General features: G+C 33.4%; 1 long non-coding RNA gene and 1 pseudogene across 2 annotated transcripts in view; one reads left to right on the plus strand and one right to left on the minus strand.

Moving 5' to 3' along the window:
- Nucleotides 1-22,291, minus strand: part of LOC308509755 — a 158,842-nt gene that overhangs the window by 119,907 nt on the left and 16,644 nt on the right. The gene's annotated exons all lie outside the window — the stretch shown is intronic.
- On the plus strand, nt 11,272-11,891 carry LOC308509732 (solute carrier family 41 member 2-like; annotated as a pseudogene). The gene has a single exon. The product of its transcript is annotated as a solute carrier family 41 member 2-like (transcript).

Consider the following 22,291-nt stretch of genomic DNA (forward strand, 5'->3'; position numbering starts at 1 on the left):
TGGCCAATAGATACATGAAAAAAAAAAAAAAGCTCAACTTCAGTATCTATTAGGGAAATGCAAACCAAACCACAATGAAATATCACCTCACACCTGTCAGAATGGCTATCATAAACAACACAAATAATAACAAGTGTTGGAGAGGCTGTGGAGAAAAAGGAACCCTCATAAACTGTTGGTGGTAATGTAAATTGTTATAGCCACTATGGAAAACAGCATGGAGGTTCCTCAAATCATTAAGAATAGAATTACCATATGACACAGAAATCTCTCTCCTGGGTATCTACCCAAAAAGATATAAGTACTCCGATATTTATTGCAGCATCTTTTATGGTGGACAAGACATGGAAACAACTGATAGATGATTGGATAAAGAAGATTTGGTCTATCTACACAATGGAATACAAGACTCATGCATACACTACATATGCTATCTACAAGAGACCCACTTCAGATCAAAATACACACATAGACTGAAAGTAAAGGGATGGAAAAAGATATTTCACAGAAAAGGAAATGAGAAAAAAAGTTGGGGTAGCAATACTTATATAGGACAAAATAGACTTTAAAATAAAGATTATAATAAAAGACAAAGAAGGATATTACACATTAATAAAGGGATGAGAACATAATTCTAGTAAAATTATGAGGATGTAATTCTAGTAAACATTTATGCAAACAACATAGGAGCATCTAAATATATAAAACAAATATTGGCCAATATAAAGGTAGGGATCAATGGTAGCACAATAATAGTACAGGACTTTAACACCCCACTGATACCAATGGACAGATCTTCCAGACAGAAAATCAACACGGAAAGAGTGGCCTTAGACAACACACTACATCAGACAGATTTAATTGATATTTTTAAAGCATTTTACCACAAAGCAGCAGAATATACATTCTTTTCAAGTGCACATAGAACATTTTCCAAGACAGACCACATGTGAGGCCACAAAACAAATCTCAATAAATTTAAGAAGATTGAAAGCATATCAAGCATCTTCTCTGACCACAGTGGTATGAAACTAGAAATCAATTACAAGAAAAAAACAAAACAAAACTGAAAAACACACAAACACATGGAAGCTAAATAACATGCTATTTAATAAGAGATCAACAATGAGATCAAGAAGGAAATCTAAAACTACCATGAGACAAATGAAAATGAAAACACAAAACCCCAAATTTATGGGACACAATGAAAGCAGTCTTAAGAGGGAAATTCATAGCAATACAGGCCTACCTAAAGAAACAAGAAAAATCGCAAATAAACAATCTAACTTTACACTTAAGGGAACTGGAAAAAGAACAGCAAACAAAGACCAAAGTGCATACAAGGAAGGAAATAATAAAGATCAGACCCCTCACTCTTCTGGCAGGACCTCTGTCACTGAGGTGTCCCTACCTGTGTTCAACCACTATCTGTGGGTTTGAGGTCAGCCTGGTTTGCATTGCCACCATTCTCAGTATCAATGTGGCCTCTTCTTTATATTCTTAGTTGTAGGGGTTCTGCTCAGCTAGTCTTCAGATAATTCTTAAGGTTAATTGTTCTATAATTTATTTGTAAGTTTGGTGTGATCCGGAGATGCAGTAGGCATAGCATTTACCTAATCTGCCATCTTGGACCTCCTCTGAGTAGATTCATAGATGATCTCTTTAAAAAATAGAACAAACTATGTATTGTATTCACTGGGTATAAACATACCTATATAATCATAAAATTGGTAAAATAAATAGAAATGACTGAGAACAAAAACTATATTTCCAATTTGTCCTTAAACTGTTTCAGAGGCAGGAAAATGTGGTTTATTTAGTTTTTAAATTTGATTTAGTCATACAGTGGAAGATAATTATTCATACAGTAGCTTAAGGAGGTGTGAATGACTAAGGTCAGATTATTACTGGAAAGAGTCTTGGGTGAGTAGACCACACACTTGATCTTACAGGTGAGAGGGGGTGGAGCACACAGTTCTGCTGGCAGATGCAGGATGCAAACATTGAAGAATATGGAAAAATATATATATCCAGCAAATGTGACTAAATAAAGGATGTTATTACTCAGGTCTTAAGTATACTTTATTAGCTTTAAAATGCAGTCCTACTCAAAAATCAGCAGTGTTTTTATAAAGCGTGAAATATTAATTCTAAGGTGTGTGTGTGTACACAAAACTGGCAAAAATTGCCAAAATGTATTTTACAAAAAAGTAGAATGAGGGTAATGTTAGATATTAAAACACATTAAGTAATTATGGTAGTGATGAGTTTATAATTAGAAAAAGAATAAACAGTCAGTAGAAGTGATTGAAGTCCAATACATCCACATATATGGAAATGTAATACATAATAATGAAAGCATTTCACCAAATCATTTTAATTATAGCTACTCTACTGGATGTGAAGTGGTTTTGATTTGCATTTCCCAAATAACTAATGATGTTGAGCATATTTTCATGTGCTTGTTGGACACTTGTATATCTTCTTTAAACAAATGTCTATTCAAGTACTTTGCATAATAAAAATTTTTAATTGTAAAATACATATCACAAAATGTATCTTCTTAACCATATTTAAATGTACAGTTCTATGGTATTAAGTACATCCACATTGTTGTGCTACTATCAACATTTGCCATCCTCCGAACTCTTCATTTTGCAAAACCAAAATTCTGTACCCATTAAACAGTGAATCTCATTCCTTTCTTCTCTCCAGTCTCTTACAAATATATCATGTTTTGTTTATCCATTCATCTGTTGATAGACACTTTATCTGCTTCCACATTTTGATTTATTAATAATGCTGCTATGAGCATGGGTGTGTACATACTCAGAATTGCTCAATGATATGGTACTTCCATTTTTAATATTCTTGAAGAACCACCATATTGTTTTCCATAGCAGTTATACCATTTTACATTCCACTAACAGTGCACAAGGATTCCAATTTTTTCATATCCTCACCAAATCTTATTTTTTGTTTTTTGTTTGTTTGCCATCCATATTGATATAAGGCGGTATCTCCTTGTGGTTTTGATTTACATTTTCCTAATGATTAGTGATGTTGAGTATCTTCTTCTGTGTTTACTGCCCCTTGAGAGAAATGTCTATTTAAGTCCTTTGCCCGTTTTTAAAATGGGTTGTTTTTGTTTCGGTTGTTGAGTTGAAGGTGTTCTTTATATATTCTCAATATTAACCTCTTAAGAGATATTTGATTTGTACATGTTTTCTCCTGTGAGTTGCCTTTTTACTCTGTTGATTGTATCTTTTGATGCACAGATTTTAATTTTGATGCAATCCAATTTATCTGTTTTTCCTTTTGTTGCTTGTACCCTTTGCAGATTTTTAAATTGGGTTGTCCTTTTGTTTTTGAATTTTAAGAACTCTCACTTTATGCCAGTGCCTGGAAACAGTATGTACCTCAGTTCCTCATTCCTGTAGGAGTGCTGCTGCCTTATCTAGAATGCACTCTCTCTGCCCTATCTCAAGTGAGATTCAATCACTCTCGCCCATTTCTTTGACACCCATTGAAAACAATTTTAAACTCTCTTAACTGAGAAAATATATAGGTCAACACACCTACTACTCACAAATATACATACCTTCACTTCTACCATTTAATTTAACATATGAGAAAACTTAATGAGATTAAAGAAGGTAGACCACTAAAGAAATCATTTTTCAAAATTTTCTCATGACCTACAAGGCGTGATCAAAAAATATGGTGAACACTGATGCTGAGTGTCATCCAATGGAAAGGCAAGGATCTTCAACACAGAAAGAAGTGTGTCAAACGTTGGTAACAGTGTGTGACGAGTATCAACTTGTTCGGTGCAGTCAGTCGGGTATGAGCTACGGTTGAGAGAAGGTATGTTTTAAATTGTGCCATAACTCATCCTCCATCGTGATAACTCTCCATGTCATACTTCACTTCTGATATATGGCAATTTCTGCCATATAAAAATATCATGGTGTGTCCTCATCTGCTTTATTCACTGGATCTGGCACCGTGCAACTTTTGGCTCTTCCCCAAAGTCAAAGTGACCATGAAATGAAAACGTTTTGAATCAATTCAGGACATCGAGGCAGCCATGACAGTGCAACTAAAGACACTCACAAAAGAGGACTTCCAGAACTGCTTCAGAAAGTGGCAAGAATGTTCGGATAAGTGTGTTTGAAGCAAGGGGTAGTATTTGGAGGGGGATTAATGACAATCTTCCTTTTACTGTAATAAATCTTTTTATATTTAAATGTTCACCATATCTTTTGATCACACCTGGTATTTGAACAATTGGCCAAAGAACAATAAGGAAGACAGTCACATTCCATTCCAGGAATGATCAGGAAGATTCAGGATAAAATCAGGAAGGTTTGGTGAGATTAAAAGTGTCTTACAATTCTGGATTGTGTTCATAAAGTAGGGGAGAACTTCTAAACCAGACTACCAAAGGATGGGGAGAAATTCTACCCAAAGCTGAGGGTGCAGAAACACTTCTGATCATGCCTAATAGCTTTTGGCTTTATTTGTTTTCCTCCCATTAATTTTGTCTATCTGATGCTTTCTAACAAGTAATATAGGTCCTCTCTCATTATCCTCAGTCCATTTTTTGCCCTATTCTCACTCCCATGGGAACTAATTTCTCCTGTATTCTCTTCCTTTAAAATCTGCTTTGGGAAACAAGCTAATTAACTGTAATGGTACACTGACTGGTAAGGTTTAGTGCAATAGCTTCCTTAGGAATTTGTATGTTAGCAGAAGGGGTCTTATGGTAAAAGAACACATCTCCAACTGTGAAATCACCAATACTATCAAGCAGGAAGATAATGATTTTCAAGAAAAGCAAGCATTCCTGGTTACACCATCCATCTAGTGACCAGCTGCTCTATCCTCATTTAAGGTTGAGGTTACCCATGTTTCCAGTGTCATTATCTGCAGTAAATTTCCTTTCCCAAAATAAAGCTATATCTTTGTCCTTTTCTGACACCTGAGGATTGGAACAGTCTGAAAGGAACCCATGCCCCCCTAGCTCCAAACACCAAATATCTAAAAGCAAATTCTAGAATTCTTAGGGAAATAAATACACTCACACTCACACACATACACACACACACACAAATAATTGGAAAATCAAAATAAACTAAGATATGTTTCTTTGGTGTTGCCATTGTGTTAATCAAATCTCATCTAAAGTAATTTATCCACAACCCAGGCACAGGGAAGGAATTTAAATTAACTATGTAGTGATTCAGAATCAAAGAATAAACACAAGCATGTGTCTTTGGCATTGAAAAGCCTGGGGACAGGATATGGCTGTAGAGGAATATTCTTTTTAAGTCACTGATTTCATGAAGCCTTTGGTAAGAAAAGATTAAGACATCATTTTTTGGATGGAATTTCTCTAGCACCAGAGAACAAATTGATGCACTCTGCAAAGCTGGAAGATGAAAATTCCACTGAAGAGATATTGTAATGTGGCTAGTTAGTCCTATTACAGCAGTGTTTCGCAAACCAGTGTTCTTGCAGTCTGTAGCTCACCCCATATATCTCCAGTTTGAGAAACTATAGATTTTGGAATTCTCATTGGACAGAGGATTAGGCAGGACCTCTGTGTGGCTGAATCTATTAATTTCTATATCCCAAATGCAAAAATAATAGTCTTCTACCTGCACGTGCTATTAGCAGCTTAAAAGTAGAGTTAAAGAGCCAAAAATATATCTATGAGCACTTCAAATATAGTATATATATAACAGCAAACATCTGTTCATTCGCACATCTGGATTTACTTACAGAATTTTAAAAGCAAAAATTAGGTGGGGTGGTGGGGGGAGGAGGAATTGGATGAAAGTTGTCAAAAGGCACAAACTTCCAGTTATAAGATGAATAAGTACTAGAGATGTAACATACAGCATGATGACTATAGCTAACACTGCTGTATAGTATATTTAAAAATTGTTAAGAGAGTAAATTCCAAGATCAGGGAAAGAAGAAATATTTCTTCTTCTCCTTCCTCCCATCCTTCTTCTTCTTCTTCTTTTTTTCCTCCTCCTCCTCCTCCTCCTCCTCCTCCTCCTCCTCCTCCTCCTCCTCCTTCTTCTTCTTCTTGTTTTTTTTGTATCTATATGAAGTGATGAATATTAACTAAAGATATTGTAGTAATCATTTCACGACTATATGTAAGTCAAATTATCATGCTATATACCTTAAACTTATACAGTGTGGTATCCATGTCAATTATATCTCAATAAGACTGACAAAATAGAAGCAAAAATTATTTATTAGAAAAAATAATTCATTTTTATCTGAGGACGTTTACGAAAGAATTTTAAACTTAAATAGCTACTAAAGGTACTAAAAATTGGGGGATGCTTCAGTTTGTTAGTTTTATTAGTGTGGTGAAATCTGGCTTCTAGATAATCTACATTTTAAGAAAATAAATTAGTAATCCAATGCCCTCGTACCATTGTATTGCAATGTTATGACTCTTTCTTATTACCAGAGAAAATAATAATGAAAAAATATTATTCCCAGAGGATCTCTTACTAAGTTTCAGGACAGTAAATAAAGAGGGTTACGGAATCAAAATAATGCAATGTTTGTAGTTTGAGCATTTGTGTAAGTGACTGAACTATAAAGTAGAGAAAATGGGGAGGAAACAGATGAGAGAACAGCGTGGAGATGGGAAAAGAAAAATTCTGTGTTGAACATGTTCAGTTTGCGCTGCCTATGGGAAATTCAAAAAGAGACAGCAAGTACAGAGCTGGCCATACAAGTTTAGAATGCTGTAGAAATTTGGTTGAGATATAAATGTAAGAGTCACCAGTATATAAATAGTATTAAAATCATGGAAAAAAATGTAGTCAAAGACAAGGGCACAAAACCAGGTCCTGGGGTTTCATTGCAGTGTACAAATACAGCACAAAGTGAAGGGACAACAAGACCTATTTTGCTTGGAAGGGGTTTCCAACTATCTTCAAATCAATAGGTTCATGGATTAATTGGCTTCTTTGGATCACTCAAAGTAGGTGATTGAAGACAATTTAGTGAAAGGATGTTTACCAATGTGTGATAACATTTAAAAACAACAACAACAGGTGACATAGCACCCGGGATCATGCAAAAACACTACCAGTTCCAGACCTGGCTCTCCTGAGCCCAGAGTGCAAAAGATATAAGCAAACTTCTGCCTCTGTCCTCTTGACTCCTCTTGAACAAACCCAATGGAAACCAATGCACAAGGCATTGATGAGATGATCTTAGAAATCAGCCTCCAGGGCACAAGGCAGAAGGAGTCGGAGGGAAAGTAGATGTAAAAGGGAAGACAGAATATCCATCACATCTTATCAACATAAATAATTACAACTGACCCATATAAAGAATTTCAGACTACTTTCAGATACCAGTAATCCAGCATTTACATGCCATTCAAACTTTACCCTTCAAATAAGCAAACTTTTCAAACTGGAACAGGATAGCCAGTTCAATTTTGCCTATCATTATCTATAAAGCCATATTTGTACTATACCTTTAATATTTTATTGCATTTTTCATTCTTCATTTTGTAAAGTGATTGGAAAATGGAAATATAAAGACTAACATTATTGATATGAAACACAGGTTTTATAATTTTATACTATTGAAATAAAAATAGAAATCAGTAGATGTGCTAATTAGAAGCCAGTTTTAGGTTCCAAATAAAAAGGCAGTGTGAAAGATATGAATAAAATTAAACAATTTGTATGAGATGCACAAAAGTAATGCCAGTATCTGTCTAAAAGAAAGATGTAATTAGGGATTTTAGAGTAATTTTGGTTTTCAGCAAACATATTTTCCCCCATATCATTTGACATTAATAAACCTTTTCAAAAAAACCATTCTCTATGAAATTCAGTAAAACCGTATCCTTATTTTGAGGATGTTTGAAAATTATTGAATTTTAACAGTTCTTTTGAGGTGTTGCTACCTCATGTAGGCATATTCGCCTAGACCAGCACTGTCCAATAGAACTTGCTGCAATGATGGAAATGTTCTATATCTCTGCTGCCCAAGATGGTCACCATAAGCTACATGTGCTTACTGAGCACTTGAAATGTGACTATTGCAAATGAGGTACCAATTTTTTATATTATTTGATGTTTATCAATTTATGTTCAAATAGCCAGCTGTGACTGATAGCTACCATATTGGACAGTGGAAGAATCTATCATTTGGGGAATTTATCCTACACATACTGGTATTACATAGTTAGTGATGGAGGTAGGATTTGAACTGGATATATTTTTATTTTTATTTATTTATTTTTTTAATTAATTAATTTATTTATTTTTAAAAACTAGATTCTCTTGTTCTATTTTTCCGGAGCGGCAGTATCATGCAATATCTTACAGTATATCTTTGTGGTCAGGCAAATCTTGGTTTAAGTTCCAGTTCTGCAAATAACTTGCTTATGAACTTGGGTTAGTTATTTAACCTCTTTACAGCAAACTTTCTTCTTTTACAAAGTGGAGATAATAATAGTAGCTCTATTACATATTATAGATGTTATATAATAACATGGTTCATGGTATATGTGCAGAGCTCAATAACAATTTATATTATATTATATCTATATTATTATTACTTAAATGTAAAAATTCATTTCAAATCATTCTTTAATTTAGTCACTAAAGCAGAATCCCAGAGACCTCTACCTAGTCACACTTTCTTGGATTTCTTTGAGGTAATGATTAAAATGAAAGTGTAACACTATATCTCTTATGTTTTAAAATCTCAGATAAGGATGAAAATAAAAGTTTCTCATTCAATCCAGCATTTTTTAAAATTGTTTTAAATGGATGGTGTAGAGATTGTTTGGTTTTGTCTGCCATAGTAATGATTAAAGAAGGTAAGAAGATTTCAACAACTATCTGATATGGAGGCAAACATCTTCCTGTGTGTCAGCCCCTGGCTAGTCCTAAATACATGACTTTGGCTCTGAAAGCAATAGGTCATTGGAGCCATAGCGGTTGCCAGGGTCCACTTGAAACTATGTGGCCTCAGAGTCCTAGAATTGCTTCCAGTTTTCCAGTTCTTTCCCAATGGAACAATCCTGGAGGGAGGAAAAGAAATCATACTTAAAAAATTAGTCTTTCAATCCCTCTGCCCTGAGAACCAAAAACACAGGCACATAATTAAAAAAATTATATTTGGCCCTGTGTTGCTGCTCTGTCAAATATCAGATGTTACCAATATTTTATATAGATTGTATTATTTTTTTCCAGAGGAGTGTATCACAGTTAGCCAGGTACATATTCATAATAGTATAAATTAATCTTGTTGACTATTACATTAAATTCTGAGGAATTGCTGACTGCTTCAGAAAGCCAAGAATTTTTCTCATATGAAGGTTTTCTAAACACAAGCCAGATTTTTCACAGTTCAAATGTCAGGCAGTTATGTTCATAGGGCAAGAATCACATAGCCTGCAACGCCTTTAGGCAAATCGACAACATTTATAACTTTGATGCAGCAATGGGAACATTTGGACATTGGCAAGGGTGGCAAGGTAAAAGCACTGTGCTGTACAATGTAAAAACTCAATTTTATCCTGTTTTGTTGTATCAAAATGATTGTCTGGCTCATGCAGAAAATCCAGTGGGCTATAAGAATCACAAACGTTTCAAACATCTTGTTGATTCAGGGCAAAACAGTACTCTGCAACCTTCCTGGTTCAACTTTGTGGCTCATACAAGTGTATATGTTAAGGTAGACAGTAAATGTAGCCCACATTTAACATTAAAAACAGAATTGTGGGTAATGATGTGAGAAGGGGCCAAGTAGAAAGAGTCCCAGGGATGGAGGCTCAGATGCTTGGGAATGAAGTGAATGGCCCTTTCATTCCCCGCCCATAGGGTTCCCTCCCTCCTTTACATGGGGCATGTGATGCTCAAGGGAGTCTTGAGTTTGACTGGGGTGCTGTGTTTGGTGCTCTTAGATCCAATTCTTGCTTTAGCTACTGAACACTTTTTCTTAGTGGAAACATTATTCTTTTATATACAGTGAAATCGACATCTTAATTTAAAACCAATGTTTGTGTAGTTCTGATTCAACTCCTATGGTTCCTCAGGAAGCTTGAAACCTAAGAAGTAAATGGTCTGTTGCAATGAGAAAATGACTAATAGTAAAGAAAGATCTATTACTAACACAACAGGTAGTGGTCCAACTAGTGGAAGAAGTTTTGCAAAATGGACTTAAATTTAACACATTTCAATCTGATAAGTTTTTTAACTTACTGCTGAGACTGATTCCAGTCATTTACCAGAAAAGTCAGAAAGACAGGCATTAAAAAAGCAGCCTTTGGCAAGATGGATTATAACTGGAGCTCAGACCTTTCATAATAGATCAGAACAACATATGGAGTATCAGTTTCTCAGAGCAGTCTTTTCATGGCAAAATTCGTCAAGGACTTTCAAGCTGTAGCCAAATGTAGGATAAGTATGCCAACTATAATTAGTTGGAATTACACTGTTGGAAGGGAGACTTCTGAAACGACTGCCATGTTAAAAGATGAAGGTGTTCCTAGTGATGGTGAAGATATCATTGTAAAAAAATATATAAAAGGAATCTGGTGGCATTATTACATTGCAAATACATGCTAACTGGCTTTGGAACACTTTCAGTTGGTGTGATTTTGGATACAATACAGAACTGAGAAGTTGCAATGGTTTTAGATTTTTTTAAGATATTGGGATGGGATTAATACATTTTGTGTGATATGAGCATTGATCTTTGGGTGTTAGAGAGTGGATTATAGTACTCAGAATAATGGCCCCACAATGATGTCCATATTCTAATCCCCAGAACCCATAAATCTGTTAATTTCTGTGGCAAAAGGGACTTTAAAGATGTAACTAATTTAAGTATTTTGATATAAAAAGATTATTCTGGTTTATCTGGGTGGGCCCAGTTGAATCATAGGGATCCTTATGAGAGGGAGAGGCAGAAGGTTCAGTGTGAGAGAAGAGATAATGATAAAGGAAGCACAGGTTAAAGAGAAAGACAGAGACAGAATGTGTCAAGGAGTGTAGGCAGCCCCTAGAAGCTGGAAAAGGCAAAGAAACATATTTTTCCCTAGAACCTCCAAAAGGAATGGCATCCTGCTGACACTTTGATTCTAGGAATTTGGATCTCTCAAATTGTAAGATAATAAATATGTGTTGCTTTAAACCACTAAATTTGTGGTAATTTGTTACAGCAATAATAATAAGAAACTAATACAGAAGTGTTTTTGAAAAAATGGAAGTTTTTGTTTTAGTGTAGCTCTTCTTGGTCTCAAGGGAACTTGGAAATGACATTGGCATCCAGATTTTCCACTGCAGCAAATGTTAGGAAGATGGATTCATCTATTGAAAAATAGAACCCCATTTGCAAATTAGCCTTACTGTACATTCAGTTGTTGATTTTCTTGCAGGTGTGGCAGCAATTATTTGGGCTGGATTCCAGAAGGAAAATACTACCTCGATCATTCCACACTTTTGTGCTTTATCAGAATAGCAACTACCTTTATTGAATTTCGTACAAGGAATAATACTGGTTGGGATTATCACTGGTTCAAAGGAGAATGAGATAAATCCTGATAATGTCACTATACCCATGGCTGCTACTTTTGGCAATCCTATAACTCTTTTCGTGTAATCTTGGGTAAGTCAAGGTCTGTAGTCCTGTCTCAAGACCTACTGCTACATATAAGTGGTGCCTTTTCCTTGGTTCTAACTCCTATCTGAATTGTAATAGCTGCCAAACATTCAGTCACGAGGACAGTTCTCTGTTCAAGCTGGGAGCCTGCTGTGGGGACAGAGCCAGGAGTGCAGTTTCCAGGCTCTCGGCCTCACATGGAAAGGTGTTGGCTCAGGTAGTAAATGGCCATCAACTGTGATTGGATGGCCATCAGCTGTGGCTAGTTGGCCATCAGCTGTAACCAGAGAGTCATTGGCCACTAATATAACTGCCGTAGCTATGCTTGCAGAAAATGGGGGCTAGCAAGAAGATGGTGGCTGAGCCAGCAAGAGCGGATTGCAGTTAGCAAGTGGGGTTGGTTGGCAGAGAGAAGTGGATGGCAGGTTGCATATAATGTGGCTCCTGCTTCCTGTGTCTCCAACCCAGCAGCCAGAGAGAATATAGTGGTATGACTCCCCTATCCATGGCTCCATGGGTGTTCCATTTTGGCCTCACCATATCCTGCGTTCTTATGTGGGGAGCACGACCAAAGACCCCGCATGACACCCTGCATGACACCTGCCCTCAGAGCTATGGCTAATGGGCTTTGAGCCATATTATGGAAACAACTATACCTGACCCAACTTGAGATTGTTGTTTATGCATTGTTGTTATACCATTTAACGATGATATCAATAGTAATTTAGTGGCCATTCATGCTAGTGGGATTTCTATTTAACTCCATTTGCACAGCACTCCAAGAGAATTGCCTGATGAACCGAAAAGTGATTATTACCCATTTATGGTCTAGGACTTAATAATAAGCCTGATGAAATTCCACTGAATTTGATGATTTCTCAACATTTTATTACTTTACATGACTCATTTAATAAAAAGTGAGCACACTTCTTTAACTGTAATCTTCATAGTGATATATTTATTTTCTGCTTTGTTACAGGTATTTATCCTATAACACTTCTTGTGGATTTCTGACTGAATGGCCCATTACTTTTGGAGACAAAGAAAGGACTTAATAGTTTTTCCATCCCCTATAAGGGAATTCGTTGATCTGCATGGGTCAGTTTTATTAGCCTTAATTTTTTTTTCCTTTCTGTGGTTTATTAGGGAGAGGGAGGAAGACATTGCAGACCAAAAAAGGACTACTATTCTCAGATGATCAAGAAAATATATTTTGGTTCATCCTCAATTTTAAAGTATGAGTTTGTTTTTTCCTGGTAAATTGTATTTGGCCCTGATTAAATTGAATGGACTTAACTTAAAAAAAAGAAAGAAAGAAAATTTGTGTTGAACTAGAATGAAGAGTATTCATGCTGCCTTTCACAGAATAAATGATAATTTCACATTGCCATAGGTACAACCTCAATCTCTGGAATTAATTAAATAGAAAAGGTTATAGAATATTCGCAATGAATAACTCTAAAACCACATATGTAGAAAAAATCTATTATTGTTTAACTAGTAATGCATGGTTAGGGAAAATAAAGCTCTAATCCAGCCTTCCTGATCTCACAGATGTGTTGTACTCTAAAGCAATCTCTAAATGAAAGAGGACCAACTGAGTTTATCATGGTTTTAACCATGCCCATCTCCATGCCAACTGAGGATAAATTTACTAATTACTTGTTGCTAAGAATCTAAAAATGTTCTGTTTAGCATAAGATAAAATCACCTTTACCTGCATGTATGAATTACCTTGAAAGTGTTCTTGGAAAGTTACCCTGAAAATATTTAGCGGCTTGGAAAGATCTTTAATGAAATCAAGGGATCATTTTTGATTATTAATTTGTTAAATGATCATTATCATTATTTTTTCCATCAAAAATGTTTAAGTAGTCAAAAGCAGAAAGAACCTGAGATTCCTTCATAAGAACAAGATAGTATGAAAAAATCTTACAATGTCTCTGTATGTGTGTGTAATAGAGAGATAAAAATTTTGTTAAAAAGCTAAATCTTGCAGTTGTTGATAGCAAAAATAGAGCTATTGGAATATTATCATTGTGAAGTTATTATTTAACACATTTTATTAATATACTTTTGTTATTTGGTTTAAAAGTTTAACTGATGTTGAGAATTTAGTACTTGTTATCTACGTAATAGTGTTTTATTTTTGTTTTTGTTTTTCCTAACTAAAAAGAGACTATACTTGTCAAAAAAGATGGTTGGTGGAGTAACAAGTGCCAAGAATTCATCTTTCCACAGACAAAAATTGTACTGACACAAACGTCTGAAGTAACTATTTTGAAACTATTGAATATATTAAGAGGCTTACAGATTCCAGGGGAAAGACTGGCTGGTAAATTGTGGTTAATTTCAGCCTTTAATATGATAGCAGCTACCAAATCCCTATTCCCCAGCCCCATGGCAGGCGCCTATGCATGAGTTCCTAATGTGGCCTGCTAGAGACAGGGTGAGCAATAAGGACATTTTCTTCTACATACTGGGATTCTGTGATCTGATTGCTGATTGCTACTTTTGAATGCTAAGGTGCAGGCACAGAAACTGGCCACTAACAATGTTTCAAACTTTATCAGTTGAAATTTCTTCCAGGGGATTTAAAGTTAAATCAACCTTCTCCCCCTCTTTCCTTTTGTAGGTGTCTGAAATTTGAGGATTAGGACATCAAAAGCAGCTGCACATATGGGGAAATTTATAAAGCTACCACCCACATATGCCCAGGGAAAGATCTGAGCTCCAGAATGACCTGACAAGACCTTAAGCTTATACTTTAGACAGATCCCCAGTACTGAGACATCCTTCAACAATCAAAAAAATAAAAATAAAAATAAACAAAGAAAGAAAGAGAGAAGGAAGGAAGGAAGGAAGGAAGGAAGGAAGGAAGGAAGGAAGGAAGGAAGGAAGAAAAGAAGGAAGGAAGGAAGGAAGGAAGGAAGGAAGGAAGGAAGGAAGGAAGGAAGGCAGAAAGGAAGAAAGAAAAGAAAAGAAGAGAAGAGAAGAGAAGAGAAGAGAAGAGAAGAGAAGAGAAGAGAAGAGAAGAGAAGAGAAGAGAAGAGAAAAGAAAAGAAAAGAAAAAAAAAGAAAAGAAAAGAAGAGAAAAGAAAAGAAATAGAAAAAAACAACAACAAACCCTGGAGAAAGAGGAGAATCTGATTTCTAGAGTTACCACATTATCAAATTAAAATATTCAGTTTATAATAAACAAAGAAACAAAAAAATCACAAAGCATACAAAGAAATGGGAAAATATGGCCCATTGAAGAGAACATAGTGAATTAACAGAAATATCACTGAGGATGTCCAACCATAAGACACACTAGACAAATACTTTATAAACAACTATGTTAAAGGTGCTCATACAGCTAAAAGAAAACCAAAAATGATAGCAAAATGTAAATGTCAACAAAGAGACAGCAAACCTAAAAATAAACCAAAAGAAAATTCTGAAGTTGAAAAGTACAAATAAATAAAATGAAAAATTCACCAGATTGATTCAAAAGAAGATTTATAAAGGTAGAAGGAAAAAATCAGCAAACTTGAAATAGGGCTATTGAAATTATCAAGTCTGAGGAATAGAAAGAACAAAAGATAAAGAAAAGTTAACAGAGCCTAAGGGTCCTGTGGCACAATATTATAGGCATGAACATATGCATTGAGAGGGAGAGAGAGAGAGAGAGAGAGAGAGAGAGAGAGAGAGAGAGAGAGAGAGAATATTTGAAGAAATGATGATTGGAAACTTCACAAATTTGATGAAAGATACCATCTATGGAAAAATTCCATAGATGGAATTTACAGATCCAAGAAGCTCAACAGATTCCAAGTAGGATAAATCAGAGACCCACCCTAAGACACATTATAATCAATCGAAAGACAAAGAGAATTTTGAAAACAGCAAGAGAGACATGACTCATAAGATATAAGTGATCCTCAATAAGATTATCAGATTTCAGACTTGGAGGCCAGAAGTCAGTGGGCTGATGTATTCTGAAAGAAAAACTGTCGGTGATAATTTTATACCTTGCAAAATTTACTCTCCTTCAAAAAAGGAAAAATTAAGACCTTCTCAGATAAAAGCTGAGGGAATTCATTACTACTAGACCAACACTACAAGAAATGTTAAAGGAGTCTTTCAGGTTGAAATTAAAGGGCCTTAGACATTAATGCAGAGCCATATGAAGAAATAAAGATCTCTGGTACAGGTAAATACATGGACAATTATGAAAGCTAGTTTTGCTGTCTACAAGAGACTCACTTTAGATCCAAAGTCACAAATAAATGGAAAATTAAAGGATGGATAATTTATGAAAATAGTAACCAAAAGAGAGCTGAGGTGGATATACTAATATCAGACAAAGATAGAGATTACACTTGATCTTAGCCAAAAGGCCGAGAAGCGATCAAAGATAGAGATTAAATCAGAAAAGGTTACAAGAGACATAGATGGACATTATATATCAATAATAAGTTCAATAGAGCCTAAGATATAAATTTATAAACGTTTACACACTTCCTTTATTTTATTTTAAAGCATTTATAAAATGCTTATTTACTTTTGAACTAAATGATTGACAAGCTCTTGAATTTCCCAAAGAATTTTATGTTGATTATTTTATTTTGTTATTTTTTTATTTTTATTATTTAATACACACAAAAAAATGTCTAGAAGGTCATATTTTTCTGCATTTACTAACAATTTTAGTCTAGGGCATTCATAGTCCAAAGAGCATTAAATACTATATATATACTACCATTGTATAAATATAATTGATAATATATATTGTATTTATAATTCACCTTCCATTTTACCTTCCTTTTAACTTACATACTACTTGAGATCTTTATTAATTCCACAAATTAGATATTTTATATTTTGTATAGAGTTTGTTTAGTTTTATGTATGCATTTACTTTTTTCTCAGTATTCCTTCTTTCATCCTTTGCATATTTGTAGTACATTCCTTAAGTTTTTGTTTGTCTCAAAATAACTTTATTTCAAATTCATAAAAGATAGTTTTACTGGAGATACAATTCAAAGTTGACAATTATTTCCTTTAAGGAGTTTGAAGATGTAATTCCTCATTGATTTGCTCTTTCTTTTGTCATTTTGCCAATAAGAAATCTGCTGACAGTATAATTATTGTACTTTTGATAGAATGTGTGTTAATATCTCTAGTTGCTTAAAAATTACCTGTGTCTTTGGTGTGCTGTATTTTCATTATAATGTGATTTAGAGTGAATTTTTGTATTTTATTTGGAATTTGTTGGTCTTCCTGATTTCAAAGATTCTTTTTGGACATTAACTCTAGTAAATACTGAGCCTTTAATTTTCATTTCTACATTTATTAAGTTATAATTTGTGTATAAAAATTCACCCATTTTAAGTGTACAATTTGGTAAATTTCAACAATTGTATATAGTCTTTTGCTGCCTCAGTCAAGACATAAAACTGTTCAATCACCTTAAAAAGTATACTTGTGCACTTTTGCAATTGTGCTCTTCCCAAATCCTACCCTCATAAAATGACTGATGTTCTCTCTGACATTGTAATGGTGCTTTGTCTAAACTTTATATAAATACAGTCATATGATATGTATTTTGTTTTTCACTTTTTTGCTTAGCACGTTCTTTATATTTATCCAAGTTGTTGTTCACATTAACATTTTGTTCCTTTTTATTGCTCTCCTATTTTATTTCATAGTATGTGTCTCACAATTTGTTTATCCATTAACTAATTGATGAATATCTGGGTTGTTTCCAATAGTGATGGTATTATAAATAATGCTATCAGAAACATGCTTAATTAAGCATTCCATAAATGTATGTTTTTATTTATCTTGGGTAAATACCTAGGAGTAAGATATGTGGATCAAATAGTAAGTTTATTTTTACATTTAAAAAATACTGCCATAATATTTTCCAAAGTGGGCTTAATATTTTGAATACTTACAGGTGATATATTAGGGTTCCAATTCCTATACATTTTTGCCAACACTTAGTATTGTTAGCCTTTTTTAATTTTTAGACTTTCTAGTGAGGGTAGTGATATCTCATTGCAGTTTTAATTTGCTTTTCCCTAATGACAATAAATATTGAGCATCTTTTCATGTTTTATCAGTGATTTGTATCTTGTTTCGTGACATGTCTATTCATGACATAAGCATGAATTTTTGAGCAGTTTTTATTGAGCAGTTTTTTTATTGAGCAGTTTTATTAAACTGCCTTCTTATTGAGCAGTTTTCTTCTTATTGTTGAGTTACAAGTCATATGTATATATAAATGTATATAAATGTGTACACACACACACAGGATACAAGCTTTTTGTCATGATTATAAATATATTGTATCTGTATTATAGCTTACATTTTTTTCTCAAATATTTTTTGAACAGTTTTTAATTTTGTTTTGAAATAAATTTTTATTTTTATGAAGATCCTTTTATCAATTATTTTTATTTAGTGGTTTCTTTTTTTGGTCTCTTTTAAGAAACTTTTGACTAACTAGTAATACCAAGATATCCTATTTATTCCGGAAATGTAATAGATTATAACCCTTTCATTTAGGTCAAACATCCATTTAAATTTAATTTGTGTTTATGATAAAAGGCAAAGATTGATGTTTACTTTTTTCCATGCAGATATCCACATGTACCAGTACCATTTGTTGTAAAGAATAATTTTTTTTTCTGATTTAATTACCTATGTGCCTTTGTAAAAATCAATTGTGAGTTAACATTTTTAGTCTCTAGTTTGTTCTATTTATGTAGCTATCTAATTTTATGCCAATATCATGGTGGTTTGTTCTAGCTCTACAGTAAGTTTTGTAATCAAGTAATATATACTCTTTAACTTTCAGTATTTTTCAACATTATTTGGATGTTCTACATCTTTTCCCTTTCCAAATGACTTCAAAATAGGCTTGTCAATTTATTCAAAAAATGTTTGTTCAGACTTTTAGTGGCACTGAATCGAATATGTAAATCAATTTAGGGGAAATGCACCTTAACAATACTGAGTCTTCCAACCAATTAATTTAGGTGTTTCTAAGACTCCTTTGCATTGCTTTGTAGTTTTCAGTAATATCAGTGTTGCTCATATTTTATTAAATTTATTGCCAAGTATTTTATGTTTAAATGCTATTATAAATGAAATTGATTTTCATATTTTTATTTAAATACAATTGATCTTTTTAGTTGAAATACATCCTGTACATTTGTTAAATGTGCTACTGAGTTGTAGTAGCTTTTATTATAGATACCCCAGGATTTTCTATTTTTAAAATTATGTAAAGATAATTTTTCTTCTTTATACGTGATTTGCATTTCTTTTATATTTTTTATGTGCCTTATTGAAGTGGGTATACAATATAAATAGAAATTATGAGGCAGAATATCTTTGATTTGTTCCTCTCTTAAGTAGAAAACATTGAGCTTTTCAACATAGAGCATGATACTAGCTGTAGATTTCCCATGCATATCCTTTATCAGGCTTCAGGAGTTACCTTTGATACCTCATTTTTAAGAGTTTTTTCTTTTTTTTTTTTCATCATAAGTGGGTGCTGAATTCTACCAAACAACTTTTCCACACCTAATAAACGATGATATGGTTTTCCTCCTTCATTCTATTTATAGGTGAGTTACAATGACTGGTTTTCAGATTTTAAACCAACCTTGCAGTGTTGTGATATGCTTCACACAAAGACAACATATTATTATTTTCATATATTATTGGATTTAATTTGTTAAATTTTTGTTAATGAGGGATATTATTCTAGAGTTATAATTTCTTGTCGTGTATTTTTTGAATTTTGGATTAGAAGACTCCATATTGTTAGGGTGGTTTCAAATAATACACTGAGATTGTTGACTCATTCTCTCTATTCTTTCAAAGAGTTTTGTAGGATTTATATTATTTATCTCTTAAATGTTTGTTAGAGTTCACCAGTGAATACATCTGGGTCTGGAATTTTCTTTGTAGGAAACTTTTTTTGTGCTAAAATACATGTAACATAAAATTTACCATCTTAATCATTTTTAAGTGTACAGTTCAATAGTAGTAAGTATATTCATATTTCTGTGCAACCATCACCACCATCCATCTTCAGAACTTTCTTCACCTTGCAAAACTGAAACTCTGTACCCATTAAACAATAACTCCCATTCACCTCTTCTCCTAGCTCTTGGCAACCACAATTATACTTTCTGTCTCTATAATTTTGGACTACTTCATGTAACTCACATAAGTGGAACCATTATTTATCTTTTTGATTGGTTTATTACTTCACTTAATTCACTTAGTATAATGTCTTCAAGGTTTATCCACAATGTAGCATGTCAGAAGGTCCTGTCTTTTAGGACTGAATAATATTTCATAATAAGTATAAGCCATATTTTTCTTCTCTATTCATCAATCAATGGAGACTTGGGTTGCTTCCACATTTTAGCTATAGTAAATATTGCTGCTATGAACAAGGGTATATATGTATCTCTTTGAGACCCTGATTTCAACTCTTTGGGGTATATAACCAAAAGTGCAATTAAACCTATTTGTGTTTTTGGAGCTAAAGTACATGTCTTGAAGAGAGTATATAGTTAGATCATTTTTTTTCATCTATTCTGACAATCTCTGTCTTAGAGATTTGATCCACTTACATTTAAAGTAATTACTGATAATATTGCTAATTACGTTGTGTATTTCCCACAGCATTTTTGTCCTTCATTTCCTACATTACTCTCTTCTTTTGTGTTTAGTTGATTTTTGCAGTGAAATAATTTAATTCCCTTTTATTTCCTTTGGGAATATTCTATAGATATTTTCTTTGTCGTTACCATGGGGATTACATTTAACATCCTAAAGTTATAACAATTCATTTTAAATCTTATCAGTTTAACTTCAATAGCATAAAAAACTCTGCTACTTTACAGCTCCATCCTCACCCTTTTCAGTTGTTTATGTGATAAAATTAAATACATCATACCTTTTGTGTCAAAAGACATAAACTAATAATTTTTAAATGCATTCATTTAAAAAAATATTTAGAAGACAATATGTGGAGTTATAAACCAACATTACAAGAATTCTAACTTTTATAATTACCCATGTATTTACCTTTACGAGAGATCTTCAGGATTTCTTGCAGGACAGGTTCAGTGGTAATGAACTCCCTCTGCTTTTGTTTATCTGGGAATGTCTTAATTTTTTATTCACTTCTATTTTGTAAACAAATATTCATAGCATTTATGTTATTGTAATAGCCCCAAACTGAGAACAACCCAAATTTCCATAAAAAATGGATGCATAAACAAAGTGTAGTATATCTATACAATAGAATGCTACTCAGTAATAAAAATGAATGAACTAGTGACACATACTACAAAATGGATGAATCTCAAAATAATTATGCTGAATTAAAGTAACCAAAAAGTACATACTGTATGATTCCACTTACATACTATTCTTTAAAAATGCAAAATAATCTCAAGTATCAGAAGGGAGATCAGTGGTTGCTTGGGGAAAGGCGAAGAGAGTGGTGGGAAGGGTATTTATAAGGACAACAAGGAAACATTTTTGGGTGATCGATATGTTCATTATCTTGATTGTGGCAATGGTTTCTGAAGTACATAAGTATATCTATATACAGTATCAATTATGACTTATCCCTCAACAAAACAGAATTTTTACAAAAGGATTTCAGGACAAGAGAGTTGACATATAAGACAGAATATTTTGTTTCACGAAGGCTCTTCAAAATATAAATGAATAGTTGCAGCTCTGAACTCAGAAACCCTTTGAGGTTTCTGTACTCCTATGAAGGAGCTTTGTGTATTGAACTTCCTCTCTAATTGTCATGTTGCCATTGGTGAAACTTTGGCTTCTGTGTGAAGCTTTTAAATATTTATTGTATTGTATTTTTGATTATGTAATACAATAACACAGTTTAAAACCCCAAATATATAAAGAATTAAGACATTAATAAGTCTTGTTTCCACCTATGTACACATTTACACTTTTTTCCTCCAATTGGTAACTTTTATTAGTTTCTTATATAAATTTCCAATGTTTCTTTATACAAATATAAACAAATAAGAAAAATTCTTCTTTTCCTTTCTTACGTAAGAGGAAGCATACTAAACAAAATTCTTGGATCTTACTTTGTATCACTTAAGTATATTTTGGAGATATTGCTATATCTTCTTTTTAAAGTTACAGAGACTCTCATTGAATAGACGTATTATTTATTTAACTAGTCTCCCATAGATGGATAGTTTTAAATTTTTTATTACAAATCATTGCAACCAATAATCTCGTACCAATGACATTTCATAACTACTCAGCTATACCTATAGGATAAATGTCCAAATGTTGGATTGCTGGGTTGAAGAATAAACACATTTGTAATCTTGATAGTGATTACCAAATCACTTTCCATAGAAGTTGTACCACTGTTGACTCCCACTAGCACTGAATGAATAGGTTTATTCCTCACAGTCCTACAAACAATGTGTATAAAAATTGATTTTTTTGTCTATCTATAGGAGAGAAATTGTCTCAATGTACTTTTAATTGGCATTTTTCTTATTCTGAATTTGACCATCTTTTCACATGTTAAAAAAGATGTATTCTTTGTCTA

Source organism: Rhinolophus hipposideros (assembly GCF_964194185.1).
Source record: "Rhinolophus hipposideros genome assembly, chromosome: 17".
NCBI classification, from domain to species: Eukaryota; Metazoa; Chordata; class Mammalia; order Chiroptera; family Rhinolophidae; genus Rhinolophus; species Rhinolophus hipposideros.